The sequence below is a fragment of the Salmo trutta genome, unplaced genomic scaffold (assembly GCF_901001165.1).
Source record: "Salmo trutta unplaced genomic scaffold, fSalTru1.1, whole genome shotgun sequence".
NCBI lineage: Eukaryota > Metazoa > Chordata > Actinopteri > Salmoniformes > Salmonidae > Salmo > Salmo trutta.
This window is the reverse complement of record NW_021822702.1, coordinates 258871-276187: the sequence shown is the minus strand read 5'-3', so window position 1 is coordinate 276187 and position 17317 is coordinate 258871. Positions and strand designations below refer to the sequence as shown.

The following is a 17317-nucleotide window of genomic DNA, read 5'->3' as shown; positions in this document are numbered from 1 at the left end:
ACTTGGATCGGAGAGTGCCTGGGAATACCAGGTGTTGTAAGCATTTTGTCCACGAGGGTGTGCTCTTGCACTATTTCATCAGCAACACTGCCTTGTTATAAGCATTTAATGATGAATTGACTAAATGCAGCTTCCTGCCTTTTTAATAGGATCAAAGTTCCTTGTGTTGTCAGTTAGCATCTGCCTTGTATTTATAAGACAAATAAGAATATTGTTGCTGAATGCAGCTTGTGTGTGCTTTGTGCTCCCTTGCCCTGTTCAAATGATGAAAGGAAATAAAGTTTGTATTTTATCCAACTACCTGTGCTAAAAAGTGATGGCTACAGTGTTTGTAGTTTCATCTACTTTTTCAGTGACACAAAGTTCAAGCTGCTTATCTAATTGGTGAAAATGCAATGTCTGTTTATCAGACTCACTTTGACTATATATGTTGTACCAAGAGATTGTTTGTGGCATTCGGCCATACCAGGCTGGGTACGCCCGATCTCATCTGATCTCGGAAGCTAAGCAGGGTCGGGCATGGTTAGTACTTGGATGACTAACTGGGAATACTACGTGCTGAAAGCATTTTGTCCACGAGGGTGTGCTCTTGCACTATTTCATCAGCAACACTGCCTTGTAGTAAGCATTTAATGATGAATTGACTAAATGCAGCTTCCTGCCTTTTTAATAGGATCAAAGTTCCTTGTGTTGTCAGTTAGCATCTGCCTTGTATTTATAAGACAAATAAGAATATTGTTGCTGAATGCAGCTTGTGTGTGCTTTGTGCTCCCTTGCCCTGTTCAAATGATGAAAGGAAATAAAGTTTGTATTTTATCCAACTACCTGTGCTAAAAAGTGATGGCTACAGTGTTTGTAGTTTCATCTACTTTTTCAGTGACACAAAGTTCAAGCTGCTTATCTAATTGGTGAAAATGCAATGTCTGTTTATCAGACTCACTTTGACTATATATGTTGTACCAAGAGATTGTTTATCGCTTACGGCCATACCATCCTGGGTACTCCCGATCTCGTCTGATCTCGGAAGCTAAGCATGGTCGGACCTGCTTAGTACTTGGATGGGATACCCCCTGGGAATACCAGGTGCTGTAAGCATTCTTTCCACGAGGGTGTGCTCTTGCACTATTTCATCTGCAACACTGCCTTGTAGTAAGCATTTAATGATTAATTGACTAAATGCAGCTTCCTGCCTTTTTAATAGGATCAAAGTTCCTTGTGTTGTCAGTTAGCATCTGCCTTGTATTTATAAGACAAATAAGAATATTGTTGCTGAATGCAGCTTGTGTGTGCTTTGTGCTCCCTTGCCCTGTTCAAATGATGAAAGGAAATAAAGTTTGTATTTTATCCAACTACCTGTGCTAAAAAGTGAGGGCTACAGTGTTTGTAGTTTCATCTACTTTTTCAGTGACACAAAGTTCAAGCTGCTTATGTAATTGGTGAAAATGCAATGTCTGTTTATCAGACTAACTTTGACTATATATGTTGTACCAAGAGATTGTTTATCGCTTACGGCCATACCAGGTTGGGCGATTAGGGCTGGCTTGCAGTCTGCGTTCCAATTCATCCCAAAGGTGTTCGATGGGGTTGAGGTCAGGGTTCTGTGCAGGCTAGTCATGTTCTTTTAAACCGATCTCGACAAACACTTTTCGTATGAACCTCGCTTTGTGCACAGGACATTGTCATGCTGAAACAGGAAAGGGCCTGCCCCAATCTGTTGCCAAAGTTGGAAGCACAGAATCGTCTAGAATGTCATTGTATGCTGTAGTGTTAAAATGTCCCTTCACTGGAATTAAGGGGCCTTGCCCGAACCATGAAAAACAGCCCCAGACCATTATTCCTCCTCCACTAAACTTTACAGTTGGCACTATGCATTGGGGCAGGTAGCATTCCTCTGGCATCTGCCTAACCCAGATTCGTTGGTCGGACTGCCAGATGGTGAACCGCAATTCATCACTCCAGAGAATGCGTTTCCACTGCTCCAGAGTCCAATGGCGGCGAGCTTTACACCACTCCTGCTGACGCTTGGCATTACGCATGGTGAACTTGTGTGGCTGCTCGGACATGGAAACCCATTTCATGAAGCTTCCGACTAACAGTTATTGTGCTGACGTTGCTTCCAGAGTCAGTTTAGAACTCGGTAGCAAGTGTTGCAACCGAGGACAGACAATTTTTATGCCCTACACTCTTCAGCACTCAGCAGACCCGTTCTGTGAGCTTGTGTGGCCTACCACTTCACGGCTCAGCCGTTGTTGCTCCTAGACGTTTCCACTTCACAATAACAGCATTTACAGTTGACCAGGGCAGCTCTAGCAGGGCAGCAATTTGACTAACTGTTTTGTTGGAAAGGTGGCATCCCATGGCAGTGCCACGTTGAAAGTCACCAAGCTCTTCAGTAAGGCCATTCCACTGACAATGTTTGTCTATGGAGATTGCATGGCTCTATGCTCGATTTTATACACCTGTTGGCAACGGGTGTGGCTGAAATAGCCAAATCCAATAATTTGAAGTGGTGTCCAAATACTTTTATAGATATAGCGTATGTAAACATATTTTTAACTATATGTCAATGAAATATACTGCTCAAAAAAATAAAGGGAACACTTAAACAACACAATGTAACTCCAAGTCAATCACACTTCTGTGAAATCAAACTGTCCACTTAGGAAGCAACACTGTTTGACAATAAATTTCACATGCTGTTGTGCAAATGGAATAGACAACAGGTGGAAATTATAGGCAATAAGCAAGACACCCCCAATAAAGGAGTGGTTCTGCAGGTGGAGACCACAGACCACTTCTCAGTTCCTATGCTTTCTGGCTGATGTTTTGGTCACTTTTGAATGCTGGCGGTGCTTTCACTCTAGTGGTAGCATGAGACGGAGTCTACAACCCACACAAGTGGCTCAGGTAGCGCTACAAGGAGACAGGCCAGTACATCAGGAGACGTGGAGGAGGCCGTAGGAGGGCAACAACCCAGAAGCAGGACCGCTACCTCCGCCTTTGTGCAAGGAGGAGCACTGCCAGAGCCCTGCAAAATGACCTCCAACAGGCCACAAATGTGCATGTGTCTGCTCAAATGGTCAGAAACAGACTCCATGAAGGTGGTATGAGGGCCCGACGTCCACAGGTGGGGGTTGTGCTTACAGCCCAACACCGTGCAGGACGTTTGGCATTTGCCAGAGAACACCAAGATTGGCAAATTCGCCACTGGCGCCCTGTGCTCTTCACAGATGAAAGCAGGTTCACACTGAGCACATGTGACAGACGTGACAGAGTCTGGATACGCCGTGGAGAACGTTCTGCTGCCTGCAACATCCTCCAGCATGACCGGTTTGGCGGTGGGTCAGTCATGGTGTGGGGTGGCATTTCTTTGGGGGGCCGCACAGCCCTCCATGTGCTCGCCAGAGGTAGCCTGACTGCCATTAGGTACCGAGATGAGATCCTCAGACCCCTTGTGAGACCATATGCTGGTGCGGTTGGCCCTGGGTTCCTCCTAATGCAAGACAATGCTAAACCTCATGTGGCTGGAGTGTGTCAGCAGTTCCTGCAAGAGGAAGGCATTGATGCTATGGACTGGCCCGCCCGTTCCCCAGACCTGAAATCAATTGAGCACATCTGGGACATCATGTCTCGCTCCATCCACCAACGCCACGTTGCACCACAGACTGTCCAGGAGTTGGCGGATGCTTTAGTCCAGGTCTGGGAGGAGATCCCTCAGGTGACCATCCGCCACCTCATCAGGAGCATGCCCAGGCGTTGTAGGGAGGTCATACAGGCACGTGGAGGCCACACACACTACTGAGCCTCATTGTGACTTGTTTTAAGGACATTACATCAAAGTTGGATCAGCCTGTAGTGTGGTTTTCCAAATCCAGACCTCCATGGGTTGATAAATTGGATTTCCATTGATTATTTTTGTGTGATTTTGTTGTCAGTACATTCAACTATGTAAAGAAAAAAGTATTTAATAAGATTATTTCTTTCATTCAGATCTAGGATGTGTTGTTTAAGTGTTCCCTTTATTTTTTTGAGCAGTGTATATTTTTGTGCCACATGTAGGGTTGCAAAGGGTCGGAAACTTTCCGGGAAATTTCCGGAATTTTATGGGATACACATAAGTCAATTCTAGGTGGCATACTTGTGGCATGTTTTGGTTAAACTATCCCCAATTCAATGGAATTGCAACCCTCTGCATGCACAGTGCATTCTTACATCAAATGTGCAGTGCACTCTTCCAGCACACTAATGAGATGCTATTGAGCCCACACTACTACACTGTCTGAGCCAAGGACCAAATGCTTTCTGGTACGTTTTGATTACAATACTGGGTGGGGTGAATATATTTTCATGACATACATTATTTTTTGTTAACTAGTAAAATAGTAGCCTACAGCAAAGTGTGTTTAAATCATTTCTAAATTGTTAACAATTTCTGCTAGTTAGTTTTTGCTACCACGTGGGTTTTGGCTTGCTTGAGCCTGTTAACTGAGGAGTGTTAATTCACCTGTTTCCATACATGTTTCATTTTAAAACTTGTATCTTACAGAGGAGTTGTTTAATCTAACTGTTTAACAATTTATCTGTACATGGAATTGTGTATTTTTTTTTAAACATTTTTTTTTCTAATCTTTACAGGATAATGCCACAGGCACTATCTGATGTGTGGAGACATTTCACTACAGCTAATGTAGAAGGAGAAGCTGTTTACATTTGCATATACTGTGCCAAATGTGAAGAATGCAACAAATGTGAAGAATGCAACAAAGATGCTAAATCATCTGGCCAAATGAATAAAGTTCCCTCAGCACTCAAAACAAGCAACCTCTGACAAAAATCCCTCTACTTGTATTTGAGGTGAAAATGATGAATCACAGACACCTTATCGACAGCAACAGCTCATGGTCCTCCTGGAATCAGAAGTTATTTAGACTCAATAGAGGAACGTAGTCAGAGAAATGCAAATGAATGTCTTGCTCAAGCTGAGTATGCAACAGGTTCACCTCTGATGCTCACAGGCAATGTGTATTGGAAGAGATTTCTGAATGTTCTTTGCCCAGCATACACCCCTCCAACCAGATATGCTTTATCTACTCATTTGCTGGATGCAGAGTTCAGAGTTCTAGTGAAGGTCAAGCAAATCATAGAGAAAGCAGAATGTATTGCAATCATCTCTGATGGGTGGTCGAATGTTCGTGGGCAAGGAATAATTAACTACATCATCTCCAACCTTCAACCAGTATTCTACAAGAGCACAGACACAAGGGACAACAGACACACCGGTCTCTACATTGCAGATGAGCTGAAGGCAGTCAATGACCTTGGACCACAAAAGGTATTTGCACTGGTGACAGACAATGCTGAGAACATGAAGGCTACTGGTGACCCTCACATCACACCCATTGGCTGTGCTGCTCATGCATTGAATCTGCTCCTCAAGGACATCATGGCACTGAAAACAATGGATACACTCTACAAGAGACCCAAGTAAATGGTTAGGTATGTGAAGGGTCATCAAGCTATAGCAGCAATCTACCTCACCAAGCAAAGTGAGAAGAATAAGAGCACCACCCGTTGGGGTGTTGTCATCATGTTTGACAGTCTCCTGGAGGGGAAGAAGTCTCTCCAAGAAATGGCCACAGTCTGCTTATATGGACAGCCCCATCAAGAGGATCCTCCTGGATGATGCATTTTGGGAGAGAGTGGTAAGCAGCCTGAAGCTCCTGAAACCTATAGCCATTGCACGGATTGAGGGAGACAATGCCATCCTGTCTGATGTTCAGACTGCTTGCATCCTGCCCGCTTCACTGTTGCTCCAAGCAGAGGAAACTGCAGTTCTGAAATACATCAAAAAGCGTGAAGACTTCTGCCTGAAGCCCATACATGACGCAGTGTACATGTTGGACCCCAAGAATACTGGCAAGAGCATCCTGCCTGGTGCAGAGATCAATAAGGCCTATGGTGTCATCACTATCATGTCTCGCCACCTTGGCCTGGATGAGGGCAAGGTTCTTGGCAGTCTGGTGAAGTACACTTCCAAGTAAGGGCTTTGGGATAGAGACACAATATGGCAGTGGTGCCAACATATCTCATCAGCCACCTGGTGGAAGAGACTTTGTGGATCCCCTGTTGCCTCCATCATCCTCCAAATCTCGCCGCCTCAGAGCGCAACTGGTCCTTGTTTGGGAACACACACACACACCAAAGCACTCAACAGGCTGACCAATAGAAGGGTTGAAAAATTGGTGGCCATCCAAGAAAATTTGAGGATTTTTGAGGTTGACAACTAGCCATCCTCAACAATGTTGGAAAGTGACAGTGAAGATGAGGCCTCAGAGTCTGATGTTCAAGATGTGGACATTGAGGAGGCCCAGGGAGAAGACATGGAAGCCTGAGAAAAAGACAACCAAAGCTTGAGTTTCTAGACTATCATTATACAGATGTATGTTGAAAACATTTCTGGGAGGTGCAACGGATCATCGGGGATCATTCACTATTCCCTTTCTTTTGTTGTTCAGTGAAATCATCTCATGTGAAGAGTCAACTCATTTAATTAAAGTTAAATTCATAACAAAACATTTGTTTTATTTCTATTGGAAAGATTTAAACATTTGCAATTATATCTACTTATAATAAGGTAAAAAGTTGATGTTTCTGTCTCCATATGATATGGTAAATATATCCAATGCAAAAAACATCTACATTTAAATGGTATTAATATTAATTAGCATATATTTCTGTTAATTCCCATATATTCCCGTTAGTTTCCACCTCTGAATATTCCCCAAAATGTGCAACCCTAGCCACATGTATCATGCGGTACCTCTGGTACCTTGACATTAGGGTCCCAAAGTGTTTGCATGCAAAAGTTTAAACTAAATTATGCAGCTATTGAGGCTTCCTGTCACTTATGAAACATTGTAAATTAGCTATGTTTATTTTGAAAAGAGACATGAACCCAGAACCTATTTATCCCGAGCATTCCCGATCTCCGTCCCCAGCAACTGACAGCGCAGCCATTGCAATTAAAAAAAAAATCTTCAGATGAAGGAGAAGAGCAGCACCAAAAATCTTTCTCGTGGATAATGGCATTTTATTTGATTATATAGTATAATCATAACATTGATTTAAAATATGTTTTTCACCTGGCGGGTTACAGAGGAAGAACATATTTTCTTCAACTGCCTGCATACAAGAGTTTTCACCAAGCTAGCCAACACAACATGCAGTGTGACTAACCAAGTGAATAATTAGTTGGATAGTAAAGCTCTGAGTTAATGTCATTTATGTGTTATAATTTAATTGCCAAATCTAGTTAGTTAATGTTAAATGTGGCTTGTCAAGCAATGTGTTCCTTGCTAGCTAGCTTTGTAGTGAGTGCTGGGTTATCCAGTTCGAGCTTCTCCTTTTTAAAATCCACCTTTCCAGAAATAAGTCTCTCACTGTTGCCACTTGTTATAGACCCCCCCTCAGCTGTGCCCTGGACACCATATGTGAATTAATTGCCTCCCATTTATCTTCAGAGTTCATACTATTAGGTGACCTAAACTGGAATATGCTTAACACCCCGGCCGTCCTATAATTTAAGCTAGATGCCCTCAATCTCACACAAATGATCAAGGAACCTACCAGGTACAACCCAGAAATTTGCATCCTGTAGCACAAACTCCAGAAAGTTCTGGGACACAGTAGAGTCCATGAAGAATAAGAGCACATCCTCCCAGCTGCCCACTGCACTGAGGTTGGTAAACACTGTCACCACCGATAAATCCACTATAATTGAGAATTTCAATAAGCATTTTTCTATGGCTGGCCATGCTTTCCACCAGGCTACCCCGACCCCGGTCAACAGCTCTGCACCCCCCACAGCAACTTGCCCAAGCCTCCCCATTTCTCCTTCACCCAAATCCAAATAGCTGATGTTCTGAAAGAGCTCCAAAATCTGGACCCCTACAAATCAGCTTGGCTAAACAATCTGGACCCTCTTTCTAAAATTATCCACCGCAATTGTTGCAACCCCTATTACTAGCCTGTTCTAGCCTATTACTAGCCAACCTCTCTTTCGTATCGTCTGAGACTCCTAAAGATTGGAAAGCTGCCGAGGTCATCCCCTCTTCAAAGGGGGAGACACTCTAGACCCAAACTGTTACAGACCTAAATCTATCCTACCCTGCCTTTCTAAGGTCTTCGAAAGCCAAATTAACAAACAGATCACCGACCATTTCGAATCCCACCGTACCTTCTCCGCTATGCAATCTGGTTTCAGAGCTGGTCATGGGTGCACCTCAGCCACGCTCAAGGTCCTAAACAACATCATAACTGCCATCGATAAGAGACATTACTGTGCAGCCGTATTCATCAACCTGGCCAAGGCTTTCGACTCTGTCAATCATCACATTCTTATTGGCAGACTCGACAGCCTTGGTTTCTCAAATGATTGCCTCGCCTGGTTTACCAACTACTTCTCTGATAGAAGTCAGTGTGTCAAATCGGAGGGCCTGTTGTCCGGACCTCTGTCAGTCTCTATGGGTGTGCCACAGGGTTCAATTCTCGGGCTGACTCTTTTCTCTGTATACATCAATGATGTTGCTCTTGCTGCTGGTGATTCTCTGATCCACCTCTACACAGACGACAACATTCTGTATACTTCTGGCCCCTCTTTGGACACTGTGTTAACTAACCTCCAGACAAGCATCAATGCCATACAACTCTCCTTCTGTGGCCTCCAACTGCTCTTAAATACAAGTAAAACTAAATGCATGCTCTTCAACCAATCGCTGCCCACACCTGCCCGTCCAGCATCAAACGCCTCAGTGTCATTGTTCTCAGAAGGACCACTCACAAAAACCCCTGCTGTTTTTCGCCCAGAGACTGGAGAGCTCTCATTCCACTTTCTGGCGCCTTCCTAGAGCCAATGAAAGCCTTAGAAAATGTCACGTTACAGCAGAGATGCTGTATTTTTGATAGAGATGCCCTAGAAGGAGAACAAATTATCAGACAGGGCACTTCCTGTATAGAATCTTCTCAGGTTTTGGCCTGCCATATGAGTTCTGTTATACTCACAGACACCATTCAAACAGTTTCAGAAACTTTAGAGTGTTTTCTATCCAAATCTACTAATTATATGCATATTCCAGTTTCTGGGCAGTAGTAACCAGTAGTAACCAGATTAAAATCGGGTACGTTTTTTATCCGGCCGTGAAAATACTGCCCCCTATCCCAAACAGGTTAACAAGAGTCTTGTCTTTAAAATGGTGTAAAATAGTCATATTTTTGAGAAATTGAAGTTATAGCATTTTTAAGGTATTTGTATTTCGCGCCACGCTCTACCATTGGATATTGGTGAGGCGTTTCGCTAGCAGAACGTCTGTCCCTAACAGGTTAATTAAATTAATTAAGCAAAATGTCTTAAAATCAGTCCCATTTTCTATGTTCTTAGAAAAAAACGGTTTTAAATTCTCTAGGACAGCCACTATTGAAGGCTATCAAACGCTTCTCAAAGATGCCCTCTGGTGTTCAAACTAGCACTAACTAGCATTAATAGTAATAGTGGTTGACACTTAAATAACGTGCCATAGAATTCTGCGGCACCATGCAAACTGTGCTGCAGAACGCTGCAACTTTTAAAGGACGAACCACTGTACTTGTACAGGTATATTTAAAAGTATTCTATGATGGCATAAGAAATATAGCAACAGCTTAGGTTTTGGGGTTATTAATGAGATTCTCCGGGACTTTTGTAGACTTTTTAGCCAATAGTTCTGAAAGTAGCGTTCATGAGGCAAAAGCGGTCCCTGAAAATTGCATACTACGTCACATGTGCAGATATGTGCACCATGTCATTGCGCTCTCTTTAGCTCTGCTGTGTGAGCATCTTGCTAGCTGTCACTCAAATGGCTAAGGGCTGAAGCTCATTGGCAAAACTCAAATTGCTAAAGTGCCCAAATGGGTGAAAAGGTATGTAAAATGGCACAACAAAGCTTCCTGAAAAACAGTTGCTTTCAAACTAAGGATTTCGTGGTTAATTAAGGGAAGACAGTAATTGTGCTCATAGATTATGCATGAACGACTCATTGACACATCCAGCCCAAAGCGGTAGGTTTAAAAAATACTTTGCAGATGTCAAAGTTCCAGAGCATGTCTTTAAGGGATATTATTTAAAAAAACGAAGGGGTATTTTACATTAGTTGAAATAACCAATGACCTGCATGAAATGTTTTGCGCCTTAAAACAGATAGTTTAACAGTTTAACAGGTACCTGCTAAGACCCAGTGAAGGCAGCAAGAGGACCATGAAGATGAGGAAGGTGTAGCACTTGTGCATGGTGGTCCGGTTCTCCCCCGACCTGCCCATGAAAAAAAATAGGGAAAAAGGCCAATGTCACTGAAGGAGCTTACATGATGATAATGGTTTATTTCATTTCGTTTAATGTGTACTATGGCAGTTAAAAGCTGAATTTCAGTAACACACAAAAAAGCACATTTTAATTAATGAGATGAGATAAAACAAATTGAACAAAATTAAAACGTCTGGGAATTGAGGCAAGAAGGGAGGTAGAATGGTCTGAGCGGTAGAGGGAGGATCTTTGTCACAGTCACAGCCAGGGAGCTTGGTGGTCATATCAGAGTCAGAGACAGGTCCGCACACCTCGCTGTCCCTGACGTCCTCAGCCTCTCCTGGACTCTGTAGGTAGCTACTCCTCTTCACTACTAATTTGTAGTACCCACTTGGATGATGCCCCAGCAGCCGCTGGCCCCAGAAAGCCATCGATAATCGTCAGAGTAGTTGTGCTCATCTCTAGAATTATACTAATTGAAGTCTGTATGATCTTTAGAAAACCCAAAATCAAGAAAAAACTGAATGGAAATGATATGTCAACTGAAAGAAACCCCTCCCATATATTTGGGTTCTTCCCCATTGTCAACATCACATCTGCACAAAGAGCTGTTGGAATTAAAGATCTCTCAGAACATAACCTTAATGGCCACATGTACTCTTAAAGATCCAATGCAGGTTTATTTTTCAAATCTCAGTATCAAATCATTTCTAGGTAACAATTAAGTAACTTACTGTGATTGTTTTAAATTAAAATGGTCAAAAAGAAAGAAATATCTTCTCCACGGTCACAGACTCTCTGAGCAATTATTACAAGATGAGGGGAAAGCATCCATGTGCCTGCATGGAACAATAATTCTCTCTTATTCAACGTACTGACTCCAAAGCATGGGGCGCAGGCCACGTAGTCTATTTCGATGCTCACTGAGGCGTGCGCTCCAACTACATGCTGACCACACCGCTCGCGTTACGAGTGCGAGCGTTGCAAAATAAAATGTACACATGAATGTTATTCAATCATTTCATCCAAACTGCTCACGTGCGCCAACAAGCATCTGCGTAGCCAGGCGCTAAAATAGAATTTGGTTCTGTTATTTACGCGATTGCAAGTCCAGCCTCATCTCCTGTCATCTCCCATCTCCTCATTGGATTTAGGAGCATCTACCACATGGGTGATTGAAAGCTGAACTGAGGTCCATATTCCAGTCGGTGATGGTAATGCACCTTAAAGTTGGTTGACAACCGCCATATAAAGTCCAAAGATGACTGAAGAAGGAGAGATTACTAGAAACTAACTAAGTTTACCCTTTTATCAGTGGATTAATTGTCGGAGTAAAAGAACTTCATTTCAGGTAAAATAAGCCAATGTTTATATCCCAGGACAAATTAGCTAGCAACAGCAAGGGTAAGGGTAGGGAACAACACTTCTGCCATGCTGATCCTCAACACGGGGGCCCCTCAGGGGTGCGTGCTCAGTCCCCTCCTGTACTCCCTGTTCACTCATGACTGCATGGCCAGGTACGACTCCAACACCATCATTGTTGGTGGTTGGAGATATCCCTCCAGTGGTGTGGGGGCTGTGCTTTGGCAAAGTGGGGTGGGGTTATATCTTGCCTGTTTGGCCCTGTCCGGGGGTTTCATCGGATGGGGCCACAGTGTCTCCTGACCCCTCCTGTCTCAGCCTCCAGTATTTATGCTGCAGTAGTTTATGTGTCGGGGAGCTAGGGTCAGTCTGTTACATCTGGAGTATTCTCTTGTCTTATCCGGTGTCCTGTGTGAATTTAAATATGCTCTCTCTAATTCTCTCTTTCTCTCTCTTGGAGGACCTGAGCCCTAGGACCATGCCTCAGGACTACCTGACATGATGACTCCTTGCTGTCCCCAGTCCACCTGGCTGTGCTGCTGCTCCAGTTTCAACTGTTCTGCCTGCGGCTATGGAACCCTGACCTGTTCACCGGACGTGCTACCTGTCCCAGACCTGCTGTTTTCAACTCTCTAGAGACAGCAGGAGCGGTAGAGATACTTTCAAAGATCGGCTATGAAAAAGCCAACTGACACTTACTCTTGAGTTGCTGTCTTGTTGCACCCTCGACAACTACTATGATTATTATTATTTGACCATGCTGGTCATTTATGAACATTTGCACATCTTGGCCATGTGCTGTTATAATCTCCACCCGGCATAGCCAGAAGAGGACTGGCCACCCCTCATAGCCTGGTTCCTCTAGGTTTCTTCCTAGGTTTTCGCCTTTCTAGGGAGTTTTTCCTAGCAACTGTGCTTCTACACCTGCATTGCTTGCTGTTTGGGGTTGTAGGCTGGGTTTCTGTAGAGCACTTTGAGATATCAGCTGATGTAAGAAGGGCTATATAAATACATTTGATTTGATCATCAAGTTTACCGATGACAACAGTGCTAGGCCTGATCATCAACAACGATGAGACAGCCTACAGGGAGGAGCGCAATGTCCTGGCCGTGTGGTGCCAGGACAACCTCTGCTCCCTCAACGTGATCAAGACTAAGGAGATGATTATGGACTACAGGAAAAGGACAGAGCACACCCCCATTCTCATCGACGGGGCAGCAGTGGAGCAGGTTGAGAAGTTCCTTGGTGTCCACAACACCAACAAACTATCATGGTCCAAACACACTAAGACAGTTGTGAAGAGGGCACGACAAAGCCTATTCCCCCCCAGGAGAGATGGGTCATTGGCATGGGTCTTCAGATCCTCAAAAGGTTCTACAGCAGCACCATCGAGAGAATCCTGACTGTTTGCACCACTGCCTGGTATGGCAACTGCTCAGCCTACAACCACAAGGCACTACAGAGGGTAGTGCGTACGGCCAAGCTTCCCGCCATCCAGGACCTCTACACCAGGCGGTGTCAGAGGAAGGCCCTAAAAATTGTCAAAGACTCCAGCCACCCTTAGTCATAGACTGTTCTCTCTGCTACCACACGGCAAGCGGTACCGGAGCGCCAAGTCTAGGTCCAAAAGGCTTTTTAACAGCTTCTATCCCCAAGCCATAAGACTCCTGAACAGCTGATCAATGGGCTACCCAGAACCCTCTTTTACACTGCTGCTTCTCTCTGTTTATTATCTATGCAATTACTTTAAATCTACCTACATGTACACTACAGTTAAAAAGTTTGGGGTCACTTAGAAATGTCGTAAAAAAAGAAAAGCACATTTTTTGGTCCATTAAAGTAACATCAAATTGATCCGAAATACAGTGTAGACACTTAACGTTGTAAATGACTATTGTAGCTTGAAACTGCATATTTTTTTTAATGGAATATCTACATAGGCATACAGAGGCCCATTATCAGCAACCATCACTCCTGTGTTCCAATGGCACGTTGTGTTAGCTAATCCAAGTTTATCATTTTAAAATGCTAATTGATCATTAGAAAATCATTTTGCAATTATGTTAGCGCAGTTAAAAACCGTTGTTCTGATTAAAGAAGCAATAAAACTGTCCTTCTTTAGACTGGTTTAGTATCTGGAGCATCAGCATTTGTGGGTTTGACTACAGGCTCAAAATGGACAGAAACAAAGCACTTTCTTCTGAAACTCGTCAGTCTATTCTTGTTCTGAGAAAGGAAGGCTATTCTATGTGAGAAATTGCCAAGAAACTGAAGATCTCGTACAGCGCTGTGTACTACTCCCTTCACAGAACAGCGCAAACTTGCACTAACCAGAATAGAAAGGGGAGTGGGAGGCCCCAGTGCACAGCAGAGAAAGAGAACAATTACATTAGTGTGTAGTTTGAGAAACAGATGCCTCAAGTCCTCAACTGGCAGCTTCATTAAATAGTACCTGCAAAAAAACAGTCTCAACGTCAACAGTGAAGAGGCGACTCCGGAATGCTGGCCATCTAGGCAGAGTTACAAAGAAAAAGCCATATCTCAGACTGGCCAATAAAAATAAAATTATTAAGATGGGCAAAAGGACACTGGACAGAGGAACTCTCAGTCCCCTTCCGTGTGTGCCTATTTCTGTTCTTTACACCAAATCAGCAACTCATTTGGACCTGGAAAATCCCTAGGACCACTATGGCCTAACCCTCGGTGCAACTTGCATAGCATATAGCTAAGGATAGGAAAGTGAACAGTACCTTGTCCAGTGTTTCTCGAAGAAAGCAGAGTAGTAGACGATGGTGGGCAGCAGGGCAGAGAAAGCCCACAGGAGCAATGTGGGGAAAAACTGGGTGATGATGGGGTTCTGGAGAAAAATGACAGTAGGGAACAGAAGACAGACATTTCCTCAATAGTCAACAAAGCCTTGCTCCTCAAAGGCCCTCGGATTAAGCTCTGTACCAAAAAGCTTTAGATTCTGTCCAACTGCAATCTATAACACCATGCTAAGAACAATGACTGAATTCGCACTGAGCAAACTACTAAGGCAGGGCAGGGTATGGCTACTAAATTACGTCAGAAGCATTGCTGGTTTTGATTCTTACCCTCTAATCAAGGACTGAATTAGACATGGGAAAGCAGGGTTGTGTTCATTAAAGGAAGGAAATTAAATGGAAAAGGACCTGGAATTCACCAATAACAATTGTAATTGTCCATTTTCCGTTGCAAAACCTTTAAAACGTTATTTTGTGGTCTACCCTAATACATTGTTTTTCAAACGTCTCCTCGGGGATCCCCAGACGTTTCAAAATCTTGTTGTAGCCCTGAACTAGCTCTCACCTAAATCAACAAGTCAAAAACTTGATTGTTGACAGGTTGAATCTGGTTTACTAGCTCTGGAATATATCAAATACATGGAACGGCTGCGGGTTTAAGAACCACTGCCCTAATAAACACAACCCAGATGAACTCAATCAATGACATTCAATTAACGAACAGGTAGAAAAGAAAACCAGCAGTGATATGGCTTTCTAGGGCTGGAATAAATAGCCCTGTACAAGGGAGTACTAGCAATTTCACAGTGCATCATTTTCTTTCATTGTGTCAATGTAGAATCAATTTGAGACATTTCAGTTGACAAAGCTTTTTTTTAAATACATATTTTAACGAAGAAGACGGTTCTTCAGCCCATGCACTTTTGCTGTACAGTTTTCTGCACCAATCTTCAAGAATATTTTCTGAACAACCTCAAAAGTGTACCTCAAACATTTTGGGTAATCCATGTTCAGACAATAGAGAAGTCCAATCAAAGTGGCAAAGGCATTTAGGACATTGTGAAGCTCATGTATGATCACCTGCTCTTCTATCACAAGGGCAACGTCCACATTGTCAACTGGCATTGGGTCATCTGCTGCAGCTCCATCCACAACGACAAGGATACCGATTTTCACTTCCTCAGAATCAGTTGTCTTCTGAAAAACAGAACAAAAATAGGCAAAGATTATAGGCAAAGATTAGAGGCATTGCCCTACAAAACATCCCCAAATACAATATTTCTGTGAAACTGTCTGCAAATGTACTGTTGCATATTGATGCAGGCAAGTGGGGTGGCAGGTAGCCTAGTGGTCAAGAGCGTTAAACAAGCATGATCCTTAAGCACGTCAGTCAACCATGATTGCTCCCAGGTCTAGATAGAATGTGTTCTTAGTTGAGGTATAACATGGTCTGTTCTTTTCCAATTTGCAAAAAACATGGGTCATCCATCACTGAAAATGAGGAGGAAAACATTCATTATATTAAAGGTGCACTGTGTACAATTCCGCCTCTTCTACTTTCTTTTTAAATGACCAGCTTACAAAATCTGTAAAAAATACATTTCTAGATATTTAAAAAATATAAAAAGTTATTTAGATAGGACAATGATTCCCTACAATAAGCAATTCATCTGTTACACAAAGGCACAGCCTAAAATGCAAAGTTTATGTTGAAGACGGACCGACGCGAGCCCACTGACGAACAATGTTAAAGCTAAACTGATTGCAACTCCTGTTCAAATGGCAAAATCAGCACTGCATGGTGTAGGGATTAATAATTGTTCTATCAAAATCGCTTTTTACATTTTTTAAATGACAAGAAATTTAGTTTTTACAGCTTTTAATTCTGTTAATTGTCTAACAATAGGGAATTTGACATATCACTAAGGGCACTGCAGTATTGGGTGCTGCCAAACACCAAGGATGTGTGATACGTTCAAATATGCTAAAACTTGAGCATACTTACATTTCACAACCGTCGACAACAGCTGTCAATAGTTGTTTACATGGTAGTTAGGTATTATCGCCCAAACCTAGTATTGTGTTTAATGTATGGTCCAGATTTTTGCTTTGCTGTCCAAGATAACGTTGTCCAAGATAAAGATTTAGTTTCTTCTGGACAAAAAGCATGCTAAATCACTTTTCTCAACTGAATGTCTAGCAAGGGAGAAAGGTTGAGTAAAAGTAAAACAAATTAGATATTGCTAAAAGAGATGTCCTTATACTGTAGTTGGTTCACATTTGATTTGGCCTGTGTGTTATAATCACTTCAGATGGCGACAGACATTCAACTTGACTCCATTGAAAGTTACAGTGCATCATAATTCATAGGAAATTTCACTCCTGGGAGAAAGCATAAGGTTATGTTGTAGGGTTGTATACCTCACATGTCTTAAAAAAATTGGTTGGGTCTTCTCGCAGGAAGAATGGCAAGCCTCAGAGCACAGCCTCTCTCTTCCTTTGATTGGAACTCTTAACAACAAAAGCACAATTGACTGTTTTACGACATTGTTATTGTGGTTGTCAATGATAAGGTCTCATCCCAATATTGATGTGTATTTAAAAAAGTAGCAATTATCAATACACCAAAATGTAGGTAATAACTGTACCGAAGACTTTAAATGTCAATATAATCTAACCTACATCTTTGTCAAGACTGTTCATAAGGTGTTTTAAGCTCCATCCCTCCACCACTATTGGCCCGGTAGAATTCAAGGAGCTTGGAAAGATGACTGTCCAGGCCTTCATAAAATGTCTTCTTGAGGTCCACAGACACCAGTCTCATGAACTCCAGAGCAACCTGTTTGAAGAGCACAA

General features: G+C 42.8%; 1 non-coding gene and 2 pseudogenes across 1 annotated transcript; all 3 read left to right on the top strand.

Moving 5' to 3' along the window:
• The window catches only part of LOC115183812 (uncharacterized), a 118-nt pseudogene extending 75 nt beyond the window's left edge, over window positions 1–43 (top strand).
• A 409-nt stretch (window positions 44–452) lies between these two features.
• On the top strand, window positions 453–567 carry LOC115183841 (uncharacterized; annotated as a pseudogene).
• Window positions 568–976: 409 nt separating this feature from the next.
• LOC115183872 (5S ribosomal RNA) lies at window positions 977–1095 on the top strand. The gene has a single exon (XR_003874108.1). It is a non-coding gene; the product is annotated as a 5S ribosomal RNA (ribosomal RNA).
• Window positions 1096–17317: the final 16222 nt, after the last annotated feature.